The sequence below is a fragment of the Schistocerca gregaria genome, chromosome 5 (genome assembly GCF_023897955.1).
Source record: "Schistocerca gregaria isolate iqSchGreg1 chromosome 5, iqSchGreg1.2, whole genome shotgun sequence".
Classification (NCBI taxonomy): domain Eukaryota; kingdom Metazoa; phylum Arthropoda; class Insecta; order Orthoptera; family Acrididae; genus Schistocerca; species Schistocerca gregaria.
The window spans coordinates 214,691,197-214,709,945 of record NC_064924.1 but is presented as its reverse complement, the minus strand read 5'-3'; the positions used below and the strand labels follow the sequence as shown (position 1 = coordinate 214,709,945).

At 42.3% G+C, this 18,749-nt stretch overlaps 1 protein-coding gene and 1 long non-coding RNA gene across 3 annotated transcripts in view; one reads left to right on the top strand and one right to left on the bottom strand.

Moving 5' to 3' along the window:
• Window positions 1-18,749, top strand: part of LOC126272576 (follistatin) — a 749,028-nt gene that overhangs the window by 290,224 nt on the left and 440,055 nt on the right. The gene's annotated exons all lie outside the window — the stretch shown is intronic.
• Window positions 1-18,749, bottom strand: part of LOC126272577 (uncharacterized) — a 372,861-nt gene that overhangs the window by 353,779 nt on the left and 333 nt on the right. The window lies entirely within an intron of this gene.

The window sequence follows — 18,749 nt, the reverse complement described above, 5'->3', positions numbered from 1 at the left end:
GAGATATCTGCGTGTTTTTTCCTCCGATGTCCTCTTCTTCATCACTTCTATCATAACTTTCCTGTACGCTTTTGATCATCTCTTCGTCTGTTAAATTTGGTCATAAATAGTTGCTCGTGCAACATTTTATTGAGCAGCAATGACTTTCTGTGAAGAACCTCAGCTCGACGTACCTCGAACCTTAGCCGAGGTGTTCCCTTTTAGGAGCCGTGCCAGCCGGTGTGGCCAAGCGGTTCTAGGCGATTCAGTCTGGAACCGCGCTACCGCTACGGTCGCAGGTTCGAATCCTACCTCGGGCATGGGTGTGTGTGATGTCCTTAGGTTAGTTAGGTTTAACTAGTTCTAAGTTCTAGGGGACTGATGACCTCGATGTTGAGTCCCAAAGTGCTCAGAGCCATTTGAACCATTTTTAGGACCCATGATGTTGAACCGTAAAGAAAGCCTCAATTTCAAACACGAATAACATTGTTCAACAATGTAATTAACAAAGCATTTTCGCACACGCCAATTCATTATCTTCTGCGTCACGACTAAAGGCTGGATGTGAGCCGGATTACTGAGAGGACAGACTACTGGAGGCCGGAGTAACGAGAGTTTACTGTACTACCATCACATTAATTTCTTTTCTTTGTGTGTATACTTATTGTAAGTAAAATGTCCATAATAAGCGATTTCCTCATAAAAAGATTTTATCATTGTTTAGGCTACTTCGTGACATCCTTTAATATCACTGCGACCCTCAGCTTGAGACACGATGGATTAGAAAAAGAAAATGATTATAAACTTATGCCATCATTAAGGTCAGGCGCAGCTTACTAGTAGACAACTGTGAGGCAGCCACTGTTGTAGACACTGCGGTGGTTGGCCTCTGACGTGGTTGGAGATCTGAGTTGTCAGAGTTCAGGAATCCAGTAGTCCAGCACCCTGGTGGGATAGCAGCCGAACTGCGAGTGGATGTATGGTTGTCTTCCGACGTTTTGTCATGAAAATTTCATTGTTACTGCTTTATTGACCAGCAAACTACAGCAGTCGTGGCGAAGTGCGGAGAACGTCAACGCCCACAAAGAGCCATAGACTGTACACACTCGGCGAAAAGATGCTGCGGGGAGCGAGTAGCTTCTTGTCTCAGCCCAACCGAGGCGTCGCTTGGCCGGTGATGTGATGACGACAGCGACCTGGCCGAGCGGCGGGCGGCTGACCACGACGGCGGTGGCACAGAGGGACAGTCACGTGACTAGGGGCAGAGCGCACAGGGGCGGCAGAATCACGCTGGGGCCCTCTGTGGCGAAAGCGGTTCTCAGCGACAGTGCCTGTCCACGCAAGCGGTAGCGCACAGCAGGAGTTGCCCGGCATAGGCAATGGCGGCGATGGCAGTAAAACTCTGGGCTCGAACTGTAGACCACCAGGGTGGAGGCCAGCAGTGACTGAAGCAGGCCCACAGCTGGCCCTCCTGCTACAGGACGCTCAGTCAGCAGCACCGGATTCAGCACAAATGCAGGGCCGCAGAGGCCAATAATGGCACCTTGCATACTTCTGTCTAGAATGAGTAGTATTTATACGGGCTTTCCTTGTCCTTGCTTTTACAAGTCGGAGAGTCCTGTAGCGTTAAACCACAACAGAACCATAGCTCGGACATGAAGCAGTTTTTCCACACCCTAGCGGTCCTGCCTTTCTGCTGCGCCTATGATATTAACACCCTGGTCTCTGTGCTGGGGCTGGGCTATGTGGTGTCTATCTTACATAATGGTAACAGTACTTGCTGTGTCAGCAGGTCACTCCTGACGTAAGCTCCTAGCCAACCCTAGTCTGCCCCGCTTCCATGAGGCTCTTGCATTACTCGTGGTGGAATATTTATTCAGCCATGACAAGTAAATTAGTTGAAGCGCTACGACGTATTGCAACTTCTCGAAAGATTCTCTCTTTGAGTTTACCTCTGAAGCTATATGACTCTTCAAAGCCATAGTTTTCAAAAAACTGAACTTGAAATTACATTAGATTTGCTTATTTTATAAGTGAGATACCATTTATGTTAGCAAACTTCTTCATAGTAAGAGTATTGAGAAACTTTACATGCTGTATCTAGCGATGTATTCCGTGTTGTCCTCCGTTTTAAGTTGATTAGAATCAGCAATAGAAAATTTCAATGTAGTAGAAATCTTTCGATCTTACAATATAGCTCGCATCGCATAATAACTACAGATGCAACCGACTTTCTGTACTGTAGCAGGGAAACCACCAAATATCCTACATTAATACCCTAATGGCCATCCAAAACTTTTTTCTCCTTAGTAACTGGCCACCTACTGTCTATGCTGTTTATTACTCATGTAGGCTCATAACAGTGGATTTTTGCAGTCACCTTGAAAAAAAAAGGAATCTACGGAAATAAATAGTAAATTAACTATTTAATTTTAGCAGGCCGGAGTGTCCGAGCGGTTCTAGGCGCTCCAGTCTGGAACCGCGCGACCACTACGGTCACAGGTTCGAATCCTGTCTCGGGCATGCTTGTGTGTGATGTCCTTAGGTTAGATAGGTTGAAGTAGTTCTAAGTTCTAGGGGACCGATGACCTCAGCAGTTAAGTCCCATAGTGCTCAGAGCCTTTTATTAAATTTCATATCCTGGGATAAATAATTTCTGGTCACAGAGTGAAGAAAGGAATATTTTAGTACACCGCGCTCTCCCCCTCCGAAAACTGTATCTGAGTTTAGCACACACATGAAAGTAGAGGCAGCCATGTGAAGCCTGATTTCCAGTAAGGTGCACACTATATTCTACGGATGCACTCAGTTTAGTCTCTTTTTCTCCAATTATTTTAAACCCTGTATCCTCAAAGAAATTCGAGATGCTTAATGTACTTCAATGTTCATATATAAGTACACAGCTGGAGTCCTCAGCAGCACAAAAAATAGTTGTGTGAACAATATCACCAAAATTGCTGCGCTTTTTAGTTATTATTGACAGATCAGTTTACAGTGACACATTAACTGTTTATATTTGTCGTGTCGTAAGAATTATTTGATAGTGCCTTCAACATGTTTCAAGGTTTACCTGCTTTTGCAAGCGCTTGAACTCATCGGTTCTTTGATTGTTGCTGCCTGAAAACTCTTCATAACTGTCTAATCGTCTGGCAGGCAACCATGACATATTTGAAAGGCGTCTCCGTAATTGGGATTTCAACTGACATCAGGCTCTCCAAAATTTAGGTCTGGCAAACGTGCAGAACGTGAAAATAATTCTCCCTTAGCTATTCATCTTAGGTGGTAGGTACCCGCCCGTGGATCTCGGATAATGCAAACAAAATGTACCACAGCACCATCATTCCACGTGATTCTTCTTACATGCAGCAGCAGACAGTCAACAAAATATTATGACACCTATAACCACTGTCGGCGAGCTTTTTGGTACGACGTATCGGTCTATCTGACAGTCATCTATATCACCTGGAAAACTTTGCTTTTAAATTGTTGCTCCTGTCTAGGCTGAATTGTATCGTCAGAATAAGACATCGCAGAAACTTACGTTGTGCCAGTTTGGAAAAAATAATGCCTCCCGGTTTATAAAATTCATATATAAAGAAATGTAACAACGTATGTAGCACGTTACTCTACTGATCACAAATTTGCTTTAGTGAAAAATCAATAAAAGTATCCACAGTAATGCACTAACATCTCGAATGAACCAAGTCATGAACTGGCAACTATGTATCGAGACCGGTTCCTAAATTTTCTTACAGTAATTCAAAAATAACTGCTGTATATCTTGACGTATGACTACATCACTTCTTTTGGTGTAACGAATCCACCCCTAAAGTTTGTGCAAATGTTTTCGATGCATCCTAAGGATCTTCGACTCTAAAAAAATGTTACGCAATAATTTCAAATGAAAGGTTCGTATCTTATTGCATAGAGCTGAATGACAAACAAAATCTGTGAACGTGTAAGTACTTCATTGACTTTCTTTGATTGATCAGTGACTTATTTCCTGCGGTGCTAGATTGTGACAGTGCATCTGACAAGTTGAGGGGCATGAATAATTTCGTATCGATAAACTGGAGCATTTTACTTATTTCCTCTATTTCAATATTTAAGTGAATATCACGAAACGTTTCGTCTACAAAAATCCGTTGTCTCTGACAACAGCTAAGAAGGCTGCAATAAATAGATATTCATGACCCTTTTCTTGTAGAATTATTTGTATCGTTGTTGCATTGATACCAGGAAAATACTTTCCGAAAAACTTCTGAAATATCATAATCAGTTTTGTCAATTTGGTTTCAAGTCTCGAACTGGCTTTCTTTTATAATACTGGCTATTTAGTTTTTCTGATTTAATGTAAATTAAAAGGTACAACGAAGGAACTGTATTTTGAAATATGTTATATTTGCTAAAGTATTATTCGGAGGAAACGAATGTAACAAAACACGTTACTTTATTTTCATTCATAATTCTCAACGATGAGTGCCTCTCCACTGTCACAAGAAGTAATTGCTTTCTGTCGAAGAAGACACATTCTCCCAAAACTGGATTCAACATTGTTGTAAGATCCTATCTTAAAGCTCATCAGCAAGAGAAAACTGATAACATTATAATTGCCGAGCTACGTGCTATCATAAATTAATGATCGCCGAACAAACCTATCATTATTTATAACGCGTGAAATACGTTAAAAACGAAGCACACCTTGAGTAACAAAGTTTTGAAAACAGTAATTACAGCACACGCGTAGCCAAAGTATCGTAAGATTTATTACCTAAATTGGATGTAACGGCTGTTATTACTTCATCGGCTCTCACCTGAAAGCCAATACACGCTCTTTTTCTTTGAAATCTAGTCTCTTACATAACTCCAGAGACGCTGCTAGACGTGGATTAACGATAATATGCAATATATTAGTTGCTTCGGTGTCCTTTTTCGAAATTTTGTGCCGTTGATACATCCAGTGTAACACAGCGCCGAGTTAAAACGAGCAGTACGAGGGCACATTGATAAATGCGGTAAACAAACAGCTGAGTATTTTTGTTATTCTATTTCTGAATATTGTCTTCTACGACCTGTGGTCTATTGGCCCAGCAAGGTGACAACTTTTATTCCATTTTATCAAATTCGATGAAGCATTCCTTTACGAAGGCGTCACTTCTCTGTTTAGTTAAAACATCATCGATCTAGCTTATATTTTCAAGTGAGGATTCAACATTAATCATTTGGAGTTAAATAAGGAGGATATTGTGCGCAATTATGCACTTAGAAACAAAAAAGTTACTCTTCCGCAATTGTGGTTGTCCTTGTACAGGTTGGAGAGTTATCGTAGTGAAAGAACAACTTCCTTAATACCAATTTTGGTGATTTTCCAGTCAACTCAAATATTTCATTGATGAGGTATAACAAGAGACATTTAAAGCACTGGCTCTGTTAGAATAATCAATCAATATTACATCCTGGGAATACCAAAAGTCAAGCCCCGAGGTAAAGATGTCAAAAATACCACATTAAACCATAGAGAACGAATTTCAACCGTCACTTTCAAGTGACGGTGTGAAGATTCCACGCCAGATAGATAGTTTTTTATTCGCCCTGGCGTTGCCCAAACACAAATGAAAGTTTTAGGTTTGAATGGGATTCTTTCGGAATAGAAAGATGAAAAAAAATTGGTATCCCTTCATGTGAGATAACAATTATGAGTTGTTTATATACGAGGGTGAGTCAAGTGAAAACCTTAAGTTAGTAATAACAAATCGAAATTTCTCGCCGTTATCCTGTAAGTTGGTAAGCGTGCTACAAACAGCGTGCAGAATGGCTTGTAGGTGGCAGCATAGTGCAGATGCACACATGCCGTCGCAGTATCGGTATAAAGACGGCCGCGCCTCCTGCGATTTGCACCAGGGAAGAACAGCGTTCAGTTATTTGGTTTTTGCTTAGTGAAGGTGTGAAACCTATTGAAATTCAGCGACGAATGAAGGTTCAGTACGCTGATGCATGCTTGTCACAGCAGCAAGTCTACGAACGGAGTAGGAAGTTCGCAAATGGTGTGACTTCAGTGGAAGATGCTCCTCGTCCAGGTCAGGCACAACGAGTTGTGACTCCACAGAACATTGCAGCAGTTGAAGCCATAGTGAAGGAAAACCGCCGAGTGACACTGAATGACATTGCACCATGTTTACAGATTAGTCATGGGTCAGCACACCACATTGTGCATGATGTGCTCCAGTATTACGAAGTGTCTGCAAGATAGGTGCCACGGCAGCTGACCCCTGAAATGAGAGAACGACATGTTGATGCTTTTGAAGAACTTCTTCGGCACTTTGAACAAGAAGGTAATGGGTTCCTTGCAAGAATCGTTACTGAGGACGAAACGTGGATTCACTTCCACCAACCGGGAACGAAGAGAGCGGGCAAGGAATGGCGCCATTCCTCATCACCAAGTGATTTCCATATGTTTGGACCACTCAAAGACGCAATGGAAGGAAAGAAGTTCTGTTCTGATGAAGAGGTATGCGGTGCATGAGAGGTTGCGCGGACTACCAAAAGAATTTTTTTCTGAAGGAATGTATGCACTTCGTAAGCGTTGGAGGACTTGCATTGAGCGTGAGGGAGATTATGTTGAAAACTGATACAGCTTTGTACCACTTGTGCACAATAAATAATATTTTAAAAAATATTTAAGGTTTTCATTTGACTCACCCTCGTACAACGGGTTTCTCCCCAAAGAGCCGTCAGGTGCAATCTCTCTGGTGTTTATCTGGTTCGTATTTGCATTGTGCAGGTGGAGTTATACAAAACAAATATTACTCATCACTTTTTTTTTTTCATGCAAGTCGTAGTGCCAGCGGGAAGTATTGGTTTGTTTTGCGTTACAAACAAAATTATTTTTAAAGCGGAATTTTACGTGCTCATTGGACAGAGCCGCCCCAAATTAATCTAGCGTGATGTTCGTTTTATTGATATTTGTTAACAGTGACTGTAAAACACAAAGAAAAACCGGCAATCCAGCAACATTCATTGCCCAACTAAACCCGTGTCGTATGCAGCCGTGCTCCGTGCTGTCCGCTATCGCCGTGCAGCAGCCCTGCTCAGCGGCTGTTGATGTACTGGTAATTATTTGTGTTTTACTGTCCTTGTTAACACATCTCGCAAAACTAAAGGAACACGTTTTTTTTTTTTTCGGGAAACAAACCCAAATGCTATGTCGCATAAAACATATTAGAGCTGTATTTGTTTCCGCTGATTCCGTATACACATTGCAAAACCGAAACTGCAGATATCTGCCGAAACACCATAGAACATGCGTCTGACGGGTGTAGAGCCTGTGTGAATTCAAGTATTGGCAGAGGTCCTACAACTCTTGCCGCATCTCGCATCTCCGCCTCGATAATAAATTTCCCTGCGAACCGTCAACTTTCTATTGGTCGTACTCCTTTCTTTCCCCTGAATCCATTCAATCGCGGTCTTCCTCTGCACCTTCGGTTTGTCAGTCCATATTCAAATATATTGTTGGGTATCCTTTCTTGTCCCGTTCTCATTAAGTGTGCAAATTAATTGTTGTCTGCGCTCTATTTCATCCACAATGGTACCTTTCTCGTGTGTTATTTTTCTCATATCCTCATTTGTTCTATTTTTCAATCACACCCGACACGCTCCTTACTTGTAAGTATGACGTCGAAGAACTTCGCAAAAAGGGCAGCGGCGGGTTGAAACTCCTATAGCCTGACCCCATTGACAACAGTGTGCTAGCTGCCATTTAGTGTAGAGCTTGCCGTCCGGTGTGTCCGAGCGGTTCTAGGCGCTTCAGTCTGGAACCGCGCGGCCGCTACGGTCGCAGGTTCAAATCCTGCTTCGGACATGGATGTTTCTGATGTCCTTAGGTTAGTTAGGTTTAAGTAGTTGTAAGTTCTAGGTGACTGATGACCTCATCTGTTAAGTCCCATAGTGCTCAGAGCCATTTGAACCATTTTTGTAGGGTTGTATCGAAGCCTCTTAAGATCGATACGGATATATCCTTCTCCTGTATGGTGATAGACGGCCAAATTGATGACAGAAGAGCTACAAAAAGTCCAAAATAGAGCGCTGCTAATATAGAAACAATGGGAATGCGATTCCGCTCGCTGGCAGAGACTTTACGTGCCAAGGCCAAACACAGCACACTGGGTTAATAAACATATTAGGGCAGAACAAACAAACTAACGATCGTTGCAAAGGTCCAAATTTAGGAACAAGAATGAATAGCAACTTCCAGAAAAATGGAGTGTCCCGAGAAAGACAGAAGAGAGAAAGATATGTTGCAAGAAATTAGAATAGCATCTTCAGAGACATGTGGCATTTCTGTGCAAGCCCATGCACGAGTGCATGCATTTCAAGCACACATTTCCATTTAGCTAGCTGTCCTTCCACCGACATTTTTCTGCATACCTAGTACGCCAACGGTGGGTAAGAACTAGCTGTACTGTGCAAATAAGTAACGCAGTCTTTTCCTGCGCGTGTGCTGGCAGTTCATTGGCAGTGGGTGGCGGGAAACCCAGGCGCACTTAGACGCAGCTACAGTGATGGATCTGTCGGCCATTATCTGCCCCGGTCGCAGGCTGCGGTGCAGATTTATCACGCGGCCGGCTCGCGGTATTCATTTTATCGCTCGTGAGCTGTCTCCCGTGCTGAGTGCACCGCGGAGAGCGCTGTTAGCTCGTTACGCCTCTCCTGCAGTCGCCACTGGTAAGACACTAGTCCGACGTTAACAGTTTTAAAACTAATGTTTACAACAGGAAAACAGTTGCTTGCGGTAGAGGTAAGTCTGGCAGACAAGAAAATCAGAATTTAATATATGCAAATATAAAAAAGGAATGGCAAAAGCAGGTAGGGAGGGGGGGAATGGGCTCTGCGATTGGCAGCGATTTTTAAAAAGTGCTGATCTAGATGAAAGTGCCATCTCCCCAGTTTTCTCACTCATTACCCCAGGAGACATGGTTAAGCTCAGCGTATGTTTGATGGATTTGACAACATGTAGGCTTGGTAGACATAGGAAGGTGGAGTCATATGCAGTCTAAGTAGGTAGTAGCGGTACTGAAACTCGTTTCTGCCCGCAAAACTTCAGACAGTTATGTTTCCGCGACACTTGTGGAATATTTGTGGATAGAATTACTGTGAGTCATGAGTTAAAGCCGCGAGCGTATTACACTCACTGACATATGCAAACCTAAAGAGAAGCTTTTCTAAAGGCGTTAGTAACTTGGATGCAATAAATTGTATTGTACGTAATCACATGCTTTACTGGAGTACTCGCACACTCGGCGATCCGGCCATAATATGAATTTTAATGTAACTGTCATGTTTTCAGCCAGCTTCCTCTCGTTGCATGTCGGTCGTTGCGTACAGGGCCAGCTTAGATATAATTCACGTTCATTTATAACATACAAGTCGTAGATGTACGGCGTTCCATCCAAAATACTGTATTAACATCGCATCTTGTCCCCGGCTGCTCTCCACTCGATGGTAGCTGGTTCGAATCCCACTGTTGGAAGGAATTTTTACACTCAGTATTTAGCCGGCTCAGTTAGAAGAGATGGTGGCACAAGGTGAAACTGCCCCTTTGACGGTGCTGGAAAAATTTGATTTTCAAACAGCTGAGCAAAACTGAGCGTACTCAGTTCTCTCTTTACTTATTCTGATCATCACTAAACTGACACACAATATTTTTAGCGCGACGCAATATGACTTTCAATAATCCCTACAAAAGAATGGCCCTGACTACAATAACCTATACCTTTCATGAATCACCTACCTCACAAAAATCTTCGCTACTCGAACTACTGAAATACAGCGAGCGTCAATACTGCCAGCTAAGTAAAAGATTCTTACTACTGAAGGCACTAACTACTGATAGGCATAATTAGCGAATGAAAGATTTTGATAGAGAACAATGTATTTACCTAATTAGTTCATGACATCCAGGCTTACAAATTTCCTTTTTGTGACGGACACCTGTCCAGATCGTCCACTCTCAAAACTCTGGCATTTCTCTCGCCTCATCCATCACTGCTGGCGGCTCACCTCCAACTGCCTAACGCTACGCGCTGTTCATATCCAATTGCCCAACGTTACACTAGCGAATATTCCAACAATGAGTCCAACCAGACACAGACTGCACACAGCGCAGTCAGCGATTTTCATGCACAGCACTACGTGGCGTTACCAACAATAAAAACCTAAACAGCTCACTTACAAAGGTTCTTCTGAACCTCTTCGCAGTGTTTCGAGCAGCGAGGTCATGTGGCACTGTTGATTATGATCCGTTCATCGGATAGGGCGTTATCTCGGTGGCTCCCATTTTGCTGTTCGAGAGGAGTAGACTGTGTGTTGACACTGGGTTTCACCCTCTCCTATATCTCGTCATCAGACAACACAAACATGGGACAACACCCTGCTAGCAACCGATCACAGACACACTTAAGACACAACGCTCATATACAGCGAGGGAAGGGGCCACCGTGCGAAGAGGAAGAAAATTTCTTTCCATTAGGAGGCTTAACCTACCCGTTCGTGTCTGCAGCCAGCTCCCCCTTTCTCGTGTACCTGTCAGTACCTTGTGTTGAAAGACAACTACTTTCACACCACAGTGTTGCTGATAATTTATGCCTAAGGCTGAACAGAAGTGCAAAAAGTAAGCCCAATTACAACAAGGGAGAAACAAAAGAGAAAAGATCTACATGACTGTTGTGCAATTCACAAATAAGTACATGGCAGAAGGTTCGTGAGAGAAAGATTAAGGTTTAGTGCCCCATAGCCGACGAAGTCAAAAATGAACAGAGCACCATAATGAATTGGGAAAGCATGAGAAACTGTCCTTTTCAAAGTAACTACTGCAGCGTTTCGGCATTTACTTTACCGATTTAGAGAATCGTCAGAATACCAAGATTTGGAGCTCACTTCTTCCGAGTGGGACTCCAGTGTAACACGACAGGAGATTTAGGGGTACTTAAGTCAGTGTTCAACTTGAAAACGTCAGAAAAATTAAGGGGTGTACGTGAGACTTATAAATAATAAACCAATGATACCAACCAAGATAATAAGAAACATTATTGTTGACACAAACAGCATTAATTTTACAGGGACGATTGTTTATGTTGTATTTTTGTTTAGATGCTTCTTTTGAATGTTTCTATGTTTTGCTGATTTAATGTGTGAGTGGAGAAGTATTGTAAATCAAGCAAATGTTTTGTTTTATCTGAAATTCATCCGCACTTTTGACACTAGAATATTTCAGTGCTGCGTGAAGTATGGTGTCCTTACGTGCATTTAGAGCTTTGATTATATCAACAAATGAAAACATAAGTGCGTGAACTGCCTCGATCCTCCTAATAGGACTGTTGATATTTTTAAAAATATCTTGTGTGCTACAGACCGATATTTTAAAAAAAATCATTATCGCCAGCCGATGTAACGTGAGAAGGTATCTCCATGTCGATATATCGACAAAAATATCGACGCACCGGCCCATGGAAATATAGGCTTCACATTGTAAATGTACTGCTGGTTTTAGAGTTGTATGTTTAAGTATTGATTTATTATTATATATTCTGTACATTAACAAACTAGCAGCCTGCCTATCCCCCTTAGAGCAAGAATTGAAGGGAAAACTACGCACTTTCATGCTTGGCGGTAACCACATTTAAGTATCATAATAATAGGCGTACGATGGGTCCGTAGCTCGGTTTCGTCACATATCGGATTTGTTCGGAACACTTCATGTCGACTTCCCTGTTTTTTCATCTCTGCCAACGCCAGTGACCTAGCAGTGTAAACTCAAAATTGCGTCGTGAAGCTAAACGTTGCAGTTTCTGTTGGTACCGCCAAGCGTCGATTACCTCAGCATTTCCCGTCACACGACTCCGCCCACCACAAAGAACAACCTTGTCCTTTAGACTTTTGTTCATCATTTTCAGCAAATGTTTTTGAAGAATGCAGATGTGAGGAAATGCACTCTAGCTGCGTTAACATTTTGTTTTTTAATGCAACTGAAGTACTATTTCTTCAAATGTTCAAATGTGTGTGAAATCTTATGGGACTTAACTGCTAAGGTCATCAGTCCCTAAGCTTACACACTACTTAACCTAAATTATCCTAAGGACAAACACACACACCCATGCCCGAGAGAGGACTCGAACCTCCGCGGGGACCAGCCGCACAGTCCATGACTGCAGCGCCTTAGACCGCTCGGCTAGCTATTTCTTCACCTCCGAAAACTATATTCCATTCTCACCGCGACCTCTGCCCCCTTCCCCAGTGCAGTCGACTCCTTCTCTTGTGCCACATATATTTGCTACACACAGTCAAAGATAAGGACTGGATGTGATGAAAGCTCAAGAAATACCAAGACAGAGACACAGAGTGACACTAAATTTATGTTCTATTACAGTTTCAAAAGAACAAATTCAAATATGCACTGCAAATTGTGAAAAAATGCAATATGAAGTAAAAATATCAGCATTTCGATATTTGAATTCGATATATCAATATAACGAGGAGTAAACTGTCGCCAGTATACAGGGTGTTACAAAAAGGTACGGCCAGACTTTCAGGAAACATTCCTCACACACAAATAAAGAAAAGATGTTATGTGGACATGTGTCCGGAAACGCTTAACTTCCATGTTAGAGCTCATTTTAGTTTCGTCAGTATGTACTGTACTTCCTCGATTCACCGCCAGTTGGCCTAATTGAAGGAAGGTAATGTTGACTTCGGTGCTTGTGTTGACATGCGACTCATTGCTCTACAGTACTAGCATCAAGCACATCATTACGTAGCATCAACAGGTTAGTGTTCATCACGAACGTGGTTTTGCAGTCAGTGCAATGTTTGGCAGATGCCCATTTGATATATGGATTAGCACGGGGCAATAGCCGTGGCGCGGTACGTTTGTATCGAGACAGATTTCCAGAAGGAAAGTGTCCCGACAGGAAGACGTTCGAAGCAATTGATCAGCGTCTTAGGGAGCACGGAACATTCCAGCCTATAAATCGCGACTGGGGAAGACCTAGAACGACGAGGACACCTGCAATGGACGAGGCAATTCTTCGTGCAGTTGACGATAACCCTAATGTCAGCGTCAGAGAAGTTGCTGCTGTACAAGGTAACGTTGACCATGTCACTGTATGGAGAGTGCTACGGGAGAACCAGTTGTTTCCGTACCATGTACAGCGTGTGCAGGCACTATCAGCAGCTGATTGGCCTCCACGGGTACACTTCTGCGAATTGTTCATCCAACAATGTGTCAATACTCATTTCAGTGCAAATGTTCTCTTTACGGATGAGGCTTCATTCCAACGTGATCAAATTGTAAATTTTCACAATCAGCATGTGTGGGCTGACAAGAATCCGCGCGCAATTGTGCAATCACGTTATCAACACAGATTTTCTGTGAGCGTTTGGGCAGGCATTGTTGGTGATGTCTTGATTGGGCCCCATGTTCTTCCACCTACGCTCAATGGAGCACGTTATCATGATTTCATACGGGGTATTCTACCTGTGCTGCTAGAACATGTCCCTTTACAAGTACGACACAACATAAGATTCATACACGACGGAGCTCATGCACATTTCAGTCGAAGTGTTCGTACGCTTCCCCACAACAGATTCGGTGACCGATGGATTGGTAGAGGCGGACCAATTCCATGGCCTCCACGCTCTCCTGACCTCAACCCTCTTGACTTTCATTTATGGGGGCATTTGAAAGCTCTTTTCTACGCAACCCCGGTACCAAATGTAGAGACTCTTCGTGCTCGTATTGTGGACGGCTGTGATACAATACGCCATTCTACAGGGCTGCATCAGCGCATCAGGCATTCCATGCGACGAAGGGTGGGTGCACGTATCCTCGCTAACGGAGGACATTTTGAACATTTCCTGTAACAAAGTGTTTGAAGTCACGTTGGTACGTTCTGTTGCTGTGTGTTTCCATTCCACGATTAATGTGATTTGAAGAGAAGTAATAAAATGAGCTCTAACATGGAAAGTAAGCGTTTCCGGACACATGTCCACATAACATATTTTCTTGCTTTGTGTGTGAGGAATGCTTCCTGAAAGTTTGGCCGTACCTTTTTGTAACACCCTGTATGTCGATATTATTTGGAAATAATTCGATACATCGATATTTTATCAACAGCCCTATCTCCTGTACTGTAATTAATATAACAGCACATTTTTACAAAAACTGAGTAATTGTCGAATATTTAAATACAGTGTTAGAAACTGTGATAGTAGGAAGTACATCAAGCTGGAAACAGAAACAGCTAACGTTGATCGCTTTGGACACTTGAGGTGGCGTCCATTAAAGACGGTAACCTCAGTTTGTTTGAACAGTGCCACGTGTCCGCCGGTGAACGTACGGGCTGCGTGGAGAGAAGAGGCTGTTCACGCGCTGCTGATGGGTGTGTACACAGACGTCTGAAAAGTGAGTAACCAGTTCCGGACGATACGCGAGGAGAATCCACAGTGGTGGAGCTGGTACAGTATTCTGCGTCACAGCGTCATGCACTTCCCATGAGATTAAAGTAGTCTCTCTCAGCCGTCACCCTTACATAATTATGAGTGTTCCGAAACAGTTAACTGTACAGACATTCTTTTGTCACACAGGAACATAAACTTATTTTGTCGCCGGCCGGAGTGGCCGAGAAGTTCTATGCGCTACTGTCTGGAACCGAGAGACCGCTAAAATCCCAGGTTCGAATCCTGCCTCGGGCATGGATGTGTATGATGTCCTTAGGTTAGCTAGGTTGAAGTAGTTCTACGTTATAGGCGAGTGATGACCTCGGAAGTTAAGTCCCATAGTGCTCAGAGCCATTTGAACCTTATTTTGTCGTTCTTCACCATTTACTTATTCAACCTGATCTGATTAAAGCCTTCTGCTCTCTCTTGCATCGGATCAGTATTTGACACATACAGTATTTTTTCACGTCATTGTCACCTAAGAAATAATTTTAATATGATAAAAAGTCTTCGTAATGACGTAATGCCAGATAATCACATTACTCGCTTTCTCACGGAAACGTTGACATTTATCGTCTGGAAATTTATGTCATGTCCTGGGGTATGCAGTCCCACCGCTCTGTACAAAATAGAAGTTTCTAAGTTGATACAATCGACAAGGAAGACGTATTACAGGTCATGTTTTAGCTATCGAAAATTCAATTATTAGCCGGTTTTTGTGCTTTGCAGTTGACCTAGGACGTGAAGATTCTGCATGAGCCGAGTAGGTAAAAAGACGAGGGCTACTAGTAATCCTTGGGTGACAGAATAAATATTGAATTTAATTTATGAAAGAAGAAAATAAAAATGCAGTAAATGAAGCAGGCAAAAAGGAATACAAACGTCTCAAAAATGAGATCCACAGGAAGTGCAAAATGGCTAAGCAGGCATCGCTAGAGGACACATGTAAGGATGTAGAGGCTTATCTCACTAGGGGTAAGATAGATACTGCCTACAGGAAAATTAAAGAGAACCTAGGAGAAAAGAGAACCACTTGCATGAATATCAAGAGCTCAGATGGAAACCCAGTTCGAAGCAAAGAAGGGAAAGCAGAAAGGTGGAAGGAATATGGTGTCTACACAAGGGCGATATACTTCACGGTAATATTATGGAAATGGAAGAGGATGTAGGTGAAGATTAAATGGGAGATACGATACTGTGTGAAGAGTTTGACAGAGCACTGAAAGACCTGAGTCGAAACAAGGCCCCGGGAGTGGACAACATTCCATTAGAACTACTGATGGCCTTGGGAGAGCCAGTCCTGACAAAACTCTACCATCTAGTGAGCGAAATGTATGAGACAGGCTGCATCAAACCAGTCTCAGGACTGAAGACCACAACAACAAGAAGAAAAAGTATTAAAATGATTTGAATGTCTGTAGAGACGATATGGCGAAACAATACAGACATGAACTAATAATACTGGCAGTACTTCTTCTGTTATTGCTGCTGCCACTGATAATGAAACTAATAATGACAGCAATAACAATCACGTTAGTGACAGATATAAAAAGAATTTACAGATGTACCAAATATATGTTTTCTTGAACAGCAGGCTCTGGGGAAAGGAAATTTAAGGAGACTGCAGGATCTAACAGTACTGGGAAATGAGGGAGAGCTTCTTGGAAGAGATGTATGTACAGTGGTAACGAATGCATACAGGGCCGACGGTAGTCATTATTGCTACTTCAACAGATACTGTCCTCTGAGGATGGATATGTTATTCAGTTCTCTAATATAATGCGGGAGGTCGTTCCATCGGGTTTCTGCTACTGAAGACTTCGAGAAAGTGGCTTAACAGTGGAGTGGGACAGATAGGATTTTGCTCTGATGGGAACGGGTGTTTCTGTCATGTTGTTCAGATAAGAGCGCTAAGGTCGAGGAGAGATCAGTAGAGAAGAATGTAGTACAAAGCTGATGTATAAGTGCTAACTTAAAGGAGTTCATAGCTCTGACTCTAGTTCCTACTATGAAATGATTGTCTCTCATCTGAAGTTTCCGACAGGCGCTAATAAAAGTAAGCTGAAATTCAAAAATATCATCACGAACCATCAGCGCTTAAGCAAATGGAACATGTAAGTGTTGAGCTGTGATAATATATATTTGAAGTTCTTTGAGGCTGTAGTACTACGAAAATGAATACCACAGTTGGCAGTTCAGTTGAAGAGGAGTGAACATACTTAAAAACAATCACAGAAGTTGGGCAGACAAATATAACGACAAGGAAGCCAACTGTGAAGAAACCTTGGTCGGAGAAGAAATTCTTAAATTGATCTATGAAAGAATAAAATACAAAAAACATTAGAAAAAGGGAATCCACAGCACGTCAACATTAAGAGAGCAAAAAGAATGACGCTGATGAGATAGCTGGTAAGTGGAAAAAGCACGTTGAGGATGGAACTGTCTATTGAAGAGATAATAGAACAAATGGGTGTCAGTTTGGAATAAGAAGAAAAAAATGTTCAAATATGTGTGAAATCTTATGGGACTTAACTGCCATGGTCATCAGTCTCTAAGCTTACACACTACTTAACCTAAATTATCCTAAGGACAAACACACACACCCATGCCCGAGGGAGGACTCGAACCTCCGCCAGGACCAGCCTCACCGTCTATGGCTGCTGCGCCTCAGACCGCTCGGCTAATCCCGCGCGGCAATAAGTAGGAGATCTGGTATTAGAAACCGAGTTTGAAAGAGCTTTGAGTTTCATACGCTGTTTGACTCGACAACAGCCAAGAATGACCAGCCTGTTTAAGAAGAGTTGGAGTATTTAATAGTGTTTCACTGCGTGTATCTGTCGGCGATGTCTACTGACGTTAAAGCAGAACCGAAAATCAAAACACGCCAGACTTCACAAGAACTAAAAGCTCTTTCTGGAAATTCAGTTCAAAACATCATCCGAGTAATATAAGAAAAATGTTATAGCAAGCAGCTAAATACTCCCGGAACCAATATATTCTGATAACTGCAGTTATAAGTGTAATCTTGACATTGCACTTCGTTACACTGAAGTTCGTTTACGGCTTCTGTGAAGCTAGCTGTCTGCGACATGCCAACAATTGCCGAACCATCTTCAGTAACGAATAAGTTAATAAGTGATGCCATTCTATTCTCTGTTCTATTATTTTCGTACATCTCAAAACACCGTTGAAAAATATTTATCTCACGAGAAGTGTAATGAAAAACAGCTAAACTTCATGATCACTAAGAATCTCCCTCGTTAATTTTGTACTTTCAGAAACAATCAGAGAAAAGTTTTGTTCTGAGGCACTAAATTACTGGCTCAATCTCTTGGACAGTAGTGGTCGGTTTTCAAGAAACGAACCATTGTCCAATCCTAAATCCTGCAGAAATGGCGTTAGGCATATATTTACGTTTCCTAGATACACGCGTTATCAGTTTTTCAAGCAAAATACTAAAATCATGCTGTGCGATTTGATGTGAATTGCAAGATATTGAGCATTGTCAGAACGCATATGGCTTTACCCAATTTTCGAGTATGCGCTTTTGTTCCCATCTGCATTAGAGCACTTGAAAAGTGGCAGCGCATAAATCTGCTTTACACATCTAAAATCACTGGTTATACAGTTAACTTCCGGTATTCCTTCCTCATACGTAGCAGCATAAGTAGATAAATACGCAGTATCGCAATGCCTGAACACTACCCTTAACTAATAACAGATTTTACAGTACTCACGTTAGACAAGTAGCGACAGCCTTACTTAGGTTAAAAATGGTTCAAATGGCTCTGAGCACTATAGGACTTAACATCTGTGGTCATCAGTCCCCTAGAACTTAGAACTACTTAAACCTAACTAACCTAAGAACATCACACACATCCCTGCCCGAGGCAGGATTCGAACCTGCGACCGTAGCAATCACGCGGTTCCAGACTGACAGGCCTAGAACTGCACGGCCACATCGGCATGCTTAGGTTAAAAACTGACTCAATGTATGCAATATCTAGAAGAGACTCCCAGAGCTACGAATTAAAGGTGTATAAAATGTTATATATAGCAGTTTATGACTGCTAGCTGACCTAAGATGTCAAATATATTCACATCATGGTAAACTGCGATGTGACATGTGTTAAGAAAAACCCCCTGCAAACGATGTGGCACTGCCGCTGACAAGCAACCCATATATTGAGGAGTAGCAGGGGCCATGGATTTTTCAGTGCAGTCAACTTGTGGCCCTCGTGGCAAACTAGCTCCTATTGTTAAAAGAATGGCGTTACATT